Source organism: Rhipicephalus microplus, unplaced genomic scaffold (genome assembly GCF_043290135.1).
Source record: "Rhipicephalus microplus isolate Deutch F79 unplaced genomic scaffold, USDA_Rmic scaffold_19, whole genome shotgun sequence".
Taxonomy (NCBI): domain Eukaryota; kingdom Metazoa; phylum Arthropoda; class Arachnida; order Ixodida; family Ixodidae; genus Rhipicephalus; species Rhipicephalus microplus.
Window position 1 is genome coordinate 6,249,341 of NW_027464592.1, and position 8,337 is coordinate 6,257,677.

General features: G+C 43.7%; 1 pseudogene; it reads right to left on the reverse strand.

Moving 5' to 3' along the window:
• Positions 1–5,052, reverse strand: part of LOC119181546 (uncharacterized) — a 28,827-nt pseudogene extending 23,775 nt beyond the window's left edge.
• Between the last annotated feature and the right edge of the window lie 3,285 nt (positions 5,053–8,337).

Consider the following 8,337-nt stretch of genomic DNA (forward strand, 5'->3'; position numbering starts at 1 on the left):
TAACGCATCGGTTCCAATACATGTGCCCCTTTGCGAGTTTGCCTGACTTGCATGTTAAAAAGCGCTCATTTCGATATCGTATCCCCCGTCGTGAAAATTCGAAAACATGTATAGGTGCGTAAACACTAGATACTGATAAACTGCGTCATTATAAGTCACAAAAAAGCTAGCCGCAAGGCTATGGCAACAGAAGTGATGTACTGCAAACCACAAAATAAACCTTACAACAGTGACCATGACAAGTCAAATGGCTGTATTTCTAACAAATTGATTGATTCGTAGGGTTTAACGTCCCAAAACCACCATATGATTATGAGAGACGCCGTAGCGGAGGTCTCCGGAAATTTCGACCACCTGGGGTTCTTTAAACGTGCACCCAAATCTGAGTACACGGGCTTACAACATTTCCGCCTCCATCGGAAATGCAGCCGCCGCAGCCGGGATTCGAACCCGCGACCTGCGGGCCAGCAGCCGAGTTCCTTAGCCACTAGACCACCGCGGCGGGTCTATTTCTAACAAATGTTTGACAGTTTACAGTATATGGTTTAAGCAACTTTTATATCTAGATATGTCTTACACAGCTTATGTGCACACAGAAAGATGAACAATGATGATCATGTGTATGAACAGTGCAAGCTGTTATATACAGCGAAAATAATTTATTTGTGTATTCACTGATTTATACTGCAAAAATTGAACAAGGACGGAACATTCGTGAACATCGAGATGAATAAACTTATCTAAACAGTAGGCTATACGCACAATTAAGGGGGAGGGGGTGATTCACAATGCAAGGTGACGTTTTTGCATTCACCTGTGAGGACAATTCGCTCTCATGCGATAGAACAATATTGCACAAAAAAATACATGTCTCTAAAGAAGGAAAGAAAAACACGCACTGCAATTTCACAGTGCTACAAGCTCTAGCCCACCTCTTCAATTGGGGAAGAAAGGCATGGACATGTACTCTGTTGTTTTTTTTTTTAAATAATGAATCGCGTAGATCAGCGTCGGAAGAAGACTTCCTCTCCCAGCATGACTAGTTCTTCATTGAGATGCATAAGCATTACGTTTTTTAACTGATGTAGCAGAGGAAACATTGCTCTCTGAGGGCGTCCCCTCAGGTGGGCAGGCCCCTCCGCTTCCGTAAAACGAAGGCTCCGATAGCCATTAACAGTTTGACAAAGTTATCTCTGAGGCAGGACTTCCACTGCATACTTATTTGAAACATACTGGTAACCATGCGCCAAATGGTGCGTGCTGCTATACGTTCATGAAATACATCGTTAAGCGCTTGGATGCGGCCGCATAGCAGACATGTGGCGGAAGGCGCCACACCCCACGCCGCAAGGCGGTCGGCCGTTGGTAAAGCTTCCCATTCCTTAAGTCAGTTTAGATCACGGACTTCGGAGGAGAGGGACGTTTTTGTAAGAGTCCAACGTCTTTTCACGAGGCATTTCCGGCACGGTTCCTCAGTTAGACTTTTAAAATATATTTGTTCATTCATGTTGGTGGGAGACATTTCCATGAGTTCTTGCAGTGGGAGATCGTTTCGCCATTGTTGCAAAGATTTTATCACATGTGTGTAATACACCAGTGGCTGTTCAGCAGCTGGTATCGTTTCGTTTGTTAAACCAAAAAATCTTCTAGAGGTACCTAGCAGATACAATACGAGTTGCCTGCCTCGATACAAAGAGTTTTTCAAGAGTGCCCAGGTGTTTCTAAGAGTGCCCATGTAACAACATGACTTCATGCCACACTCATGAATCGCTAGCGGCCATTTTACTATCTTCACATATGCCAAATTTGGTATTACGTGACGTCCATGGATGACGAAGATTTGTGACTTGTGCACGATAATCATAAGGTGCTGGCATGTGAGAACATGACGACATGCCACATTCAAGGCACCAATACATTTCAACGTGACGCGGTGCGTGTGCTCACCGGCTTCATTTTGTCGCGTCAAGCCGGCATTGCCACGCCAGGCACCAGTCCTGTCATATACTTTCAGGCGCGCCCCACGCTGCGTTGCTTTGACGCATGCGCGTTTCAGTGCATCCGGTGTCCCTCCGTCACAAAAAGAGGGAACGCAGTTTGTCTTGGTAGGGCATCGGCGCAAATTTCGCGCCAATCGCCGTCAGGCCGCACCGACGGGCGCTGGTCGCGCCTGGCGTCCGACCAGAGAGTGCTCCCGTTTTGCTAACATAGCGTCGCTGTGCCCAGTGTGTGCACGCGTCAGTGCTACATTGGAGCATATTCGGCCCTCATGATGCGCTCATGGCCGTTTTGCTAGCTCCACATATACGAATTATGGTGTTACGTGACGTCAATGAATGATGAAATATGACTGGTGCCAACATGATAGTCCTGACACGCGTGGCATGTAAGAACATGACAAGACACCACGCTAGTAGTGTGCTCGCGTCTGTTTCGCTAGCTCCATAAATACTAAACTAGGCATACCGTGACGTGAATCGATTATGAAGGTAAATAACACATCTAAACACTGTAATCATGACACGGAAGTCATGTACGGCATCATTTACTTCCACCTCGTAACATTGTGCTGATTTTAAAGTGACATATCTATCTTTCTTATTCGTGCTTCGCATATTATCGATTCTCACTGTAAGTGGGATCTTCCATGTTTTTGCCATGAGTTAATTTTTATTCAAGGCAGGCGCCTATTACGCATACTACACCCATGCGTACATGTACGGCACGCTCGGCTCAAGGCACGATGGCAACTTTGATAACATATTCTTGACCCCTGCTGCTCAAGGGTACGAGACTGCTCCTGTGAAAAGGTGTACAGTCCTTGCTTGCGTTGGTTGAATACACTTCCCACCATTGAAGTGCATCGGTAAGTGATTAGGGAAATACTGTACACCCTTTTTCTTAGAGCATTTCTAGGAAGATATTACTCCGCGTTCCCGGGAAATTGGTAGACCGTTACGACAATGACGTCATAAGGAGGTCATCGTGGCATCGCTAGAACGTCATAAATGTTGACAGTGTTGCACGAGACGATCACGTATGCTGATGACGTCAGGAAGTGGAGTCATCAATCGAATAAGGTCACAATTCGCTTTGGCGAGAGAAGTCAGTGTGACGCCATCAAGACATCATCGCTTCAAAAAAGAAGGGTGTTTCGCCCAGGCGGCGAAGAAATATTTCGAGGGCGTAAGGAATGCAGTGCCCTAGATTGCAGAGGCTGTAGAGAAACACGTTTTCTGCAAGAAGTTTTCGTGAGGTGGAGAAAGAAATAATACAATCAACTGAGAAAGCAAAGATCATTGTCGACTTTGATTTGTCGTAGAAGAACGCACGAAGCAGAACGGGATGTATTTCTCAACACCTGTCCTTCATTTTACGTATATTGACACACTCCTTTTTTTCGGGTTTTTAATCGCAAAACTGCTTGCCGGCATTCTTAGAACGAATTCATCTTTTATCCAAGTACCCCATTAAAAAAGGAAGTTTGAGTTCATGCGAGTTACTAAAAATGAATTGTTATCGCCCTAATAAAAGTTTAAAGGCTGCCTCACGTAAACCACGCCAACTAACTTTTGCAAACCACGCCAATTACCCGCCGCTAGCGATAAGGCTGAAATATTCGATGGTACTTGTGTAAATGCCGACGCGCATCACCGCTTTTCAGGTTTATCGATGGCTGACGCACTGTTTGCCATTATCATGCTCCAGTATGTATTGTTGTATACTGTGACTCTCAGTTTCGCGCCCAAAAGTTAGGCCAATAAAAGAGTTTTTATTTGACACGCTGACTGCTGCCTTCGTCAAGGACACGACCACGTGACAGTATATAACGAGGGACCACAGACTACAGCTAATACATAGCAGAGAAAAGTGCAGTCGTAATGAGTTTATTTGTATTAGTTTATCATTGCATTCAATAAAAACACTGAATTGCTGTTACTATCATGACAGTGAAAGAGAATGAACCCATGCAACCAACCAAGAACTTAAAACGCTCCTAATTAAAAAAAATCTTTTTTTGGCATGCTACTCTGAATATGGATAGCATGCCCGTGGCATATAAAACCACTGGTATGCTACGCCTGTGGTTTTTAAATTTCGTGACATTTTCGGGGGACTCATTATTACGTGACCGATTTATAAGTATTGTCGAATGACTTTGACGTAAACAACTTATGATCTGGTGATCCAAGTGTTCTAGATAGTGTGCTCTGCAACAAACTTGCGTGTGCTTGTTTTGCCATTTTGCCAGAAAAATGAGATTTCGGCAATTTTTCAAGTTTTGACTTCTGAAGTGCTCCTATGTTTTGAGCGAATTCCTTGTGCTAGATGTTCAAGCCAGTCCGTCTTTGTTTTTTGGAGGGCATGCAAACTATAACCCTTTTTGCTATACAAAAGAGTGCAGTTGGGCACTTTTCTTTTGAAATCATTCAGTTTACTCTTCACAGACTTCGCCCTCAATGCACTCGGATTTTGTGACTTCGCAATTTTCTCGATAGTTCATCTATGCGCGAACATTATCAGCCATACTGTCTATTAACGGGAGCACAGTACCACTGTGCGTCATGTGAATCTACTCGTCAGGCTTGCCATTCTTAGGCATACTGCATTTTGTCCGCTGGAGATGGTCGCCTGGCTTTTCACCTTACATGCTGCTCCAGGTGCGGGGTCATAATTATAATATATACGAATATAAACACATAATAAATACAGAAACACTACTTACAGATTCTCTATAAGGCTTGTGGTCCGCAAGAAAGTCAGCAGCGCTTTCGTGGCCCCTTATACACTGGAGCTGCTTTGCTGTGCACCCGCAATATGTCTTTACTCAAAAGGAAGTCACTAAACTCCGGCGGCAGCATGGAAAGCACTCGCTTCAAATTCTTATGCTCTGTCTTGCAGATTGCTGCATGCACCGGAATCTACAGTGTTCTGGACGGACCATCTTTTTCAAGCAACGTACCTTCTGGGCCGGTCCACGAATGTTTCGTCTATTCCTCGTGCGGCGAAGTAGCTTGCTCGGTTACGGCGAAGAAACTTTTTGGCAACCATATTAGCTGGACTGAAAGTGTGTGCGCATGGTGCGATATCAGGAACAAGGCGACATCTGTGACGACACCGGGACGTATAAAGGCATCGCATCACCCGCTGCTCTTCAGTGGGTCCGGCGGCAGCATGGAAAGCACTCGCTTCAAATTATTATGCTCTGTCTTGCAGGTAAGCTTAAAGTACAATTTCAAAAGCTATAGAAGTGGCAACTATTTTTTACTGCTGCTGCCGGACCCCCCTGCAGGCCTCATGAATATGTCTTTTGTGCGGATGAATTTCTTGAGAATGCTGTTGCTTGTGTGTGGTGATGTGGAGAGTAACCCTGGTCCTGAGGTCGAAGACATGTTGCGAGAATAGCTCTCGGAGCAGACTAAAATTGCACAGGAGATAACAGGTTTTTCCTCTAGGGTTGCATCCTTTGAAGAACGATTGACTAAAATTGAACTGTATAGTGCGTCAATTACTGATGTTGCACCACGCGTGTCTGAACTCGAGAAAGCCGTAGCGGACATTCGAGAAATTGTTAGTAAACTGGACCATAAAAACGATGATTTAGAGAATATGTCCCGTAGAAATAACCTGCTCATCTAGGGCTTAACCGAAAACTCTGGGGAAACTTCAGACGAGTTGCTGGAAACGGTAACTGGACTGATTACATCAAAACTAGATGTTAAGTGTGGCGATATCGAACGAGGCCATAGGCTGGGAGTGCGTAAGAGCAGTAGAAATAGCCCAAGACCTGTTTTTATTAGGTTGCTATGTTTTAGAACTAAGGTCGCTATTTTAAGCAATGCAAGCAAGTTGAAGGGTACGAAAATATTTATAAATGATGACTTCTCTGAGCGCGTCAGGCAGATACGCAGGGAACTGTGGCAGAATTCAGTCGAGATAAGAAGGGATGCGAAAAAAGCCAGGCTGCACTACGATCATTTGTTGGTGGACAACGTTCGGTATTCTTGGGATGAGAAGAAAAAAGCGATCGTTAACGAAAGCCGTCGGCTGTCTGCTACAAACAATGAATGACGGCTTAGTGCGAAGTCCTTTGCGCTTTTGAACTTAAATTCGAGTAGCCTGGTTATTAAAATTGCAAACATTAACTGGCTCATTGAGTGTCATCGTCCATCAGCTATCTGTGTGACCAAAACTTGGTTAAATGAATCTATCCTTGATCATGAATTCTTGCCTCCTGGTTACACGGTTCTAAGAAAAGATAGGCCTTCTGGCCGTGGTGGCGGAGTGGCACTTTTTATTAAAAGTGGTATTGAATTTTCTTTACTGCCAGAACTCCCAAATACTGAATCTATATGGTGCAAACTAATGCTTGATGGTCTCGCTATTATTGTTGGTGCTCTCTATTGTCCTCCTAACTCTGCCTCAGACGTTTTTTCGACTGTCAGTGATTATATTGTGGGACAAAGGCTGGACTCTTCTAAACTTGTATTGACCGGTGACTTTAATGCCCGCTGCTCACTTATGCCCCCTCTATAGATTGGAATTTGTTAACATCAACTGGTCGTGACAGAATAGTTTGTGATTCTTTAAATAATCTGTCACTAGCTTTCGATCTATCGCAGCTGGTCGATCAAGCTACACGCGAGGATTCTATACTAGATCTTTTTTTTTGCCAACCATGAGTTGGTTACGAATGGATATCAGTGCAGGTTCGTCGATTGAATTTCTGAACATAAGGCCGTTATTCTTGATTTAAATGTTGCTTGTAAGCCAGTATGACCACCGTTTAAGACTGTGCTGAATTTTGAATGCGCAGACGACACTTCCATTTTTGCTAAACTTGCAACATGCTTTGACAATTTCTTATCGAGTAGTGACCACTGCAGTATTGATACGTCGACTAAACAATTTTACAGTATAATTAATGAATGTATAGCGCAGTTTGTTCCTCACAAGAGCATAAAACGTCATGCCAAACACCCTTGGTATACCAGGTCAATTATACAGCTTGAACGTCGTATTAAGCGACTGCAAAAGCGACGGAGGGTTCACAATAATGACGGGGAGTCCCGAATTAGCTTGCTTAAATCTGAACTTAAAGCCAAAATGAGTGATGCCGGAAAGTTTTACTTTAATACCATGTTAAGCTCTTTTATGAAAAATAATCCCATTAAGTTTGGAAAACTATCAATCCTACCACGGCCTGTCCGTCAACCTTCATGATAGATGATGTGTCGTGTTCTGATTCATCCAAAATTTCTGAAGCCTCTAATAAGTATTTCCAAACTGTATTTGGAGATGACAATGGAAAAATCCCTGACATTCGTAGCAGCCAGGAAATAGATTTGTTTCCAGCAATTGAAATTAGCTACACTGGTGTTCTTAACCTTCTGTTGAATATCGACACTACTAAAGATGCTGGGCCAGATGGCATACCAAACATGTTTTTGAAGCGTTACGCAGAATGGAATGCTCGTTATTTATCAATAATAATTGTTAAATCATTAGAAACAGGTATTGTGCCGACCGTTTGGAAAATCGCCAATGTAATTCCTGTGTTTAAATTGGGCAATAAGCAACACATTTCTAACTACAGGCCTATTTCATTAACGTGTCCCTATTGCAAGCGTTTAGAGCACATAATTCATAAACATGTACTTCAGCACCTCACCAATAACAACTTATTGTCCCGTAATCAGCATGGTTTCCGCTCTGGTTTTTCTACAACTACACAGCTCATTAAATTCACTCACGACATCGCTTCGACTCTATACTCGAGGACAGGTTGACGCGATATTCATAGATTATAGCAAAACATTTGATGTAGCATGTCCCAAAAAACTTCTTACTAAACTCAGAAGTATTATTAACGATGACAAAATAATAGGCTGGATAGCTGATTGGCTAGGTAAGCTGCTAGCTGATTGGCTAGGTAAAAGTGCTAGCTGATCGGCTAGGCACTTTTAAGGCAACAAAGTTGTTCTGTTTTTTATTTAAGTCAAAGCCGGAAGGATAATAATAATTAACTTACGGGCTAACTGACGCTTCCCAGCCACTCAGCTGGTGGAACATGGCGACAAGTGCAAATTGTTGACACGCCATCGCGCCCGAACACTGCAGTTTCTGTGTGAATCACGCAGTAAAATATCACGCCTTGCTGAGTTCACTTCATTTGAGAAGTGCTGGCACAGTGCAAACGGAAATTTGAAGCGCGAGTTGCGCGCGCTCGTCGCGGCGGCTGCTCCGGCGTACCAACTTTTCCCGTGAGCGCTTGCGCGCCCTTTGACGGCACCAGTAAAGTCTATTTTTGGCTATTTACGCCAATTTAACTGCGCC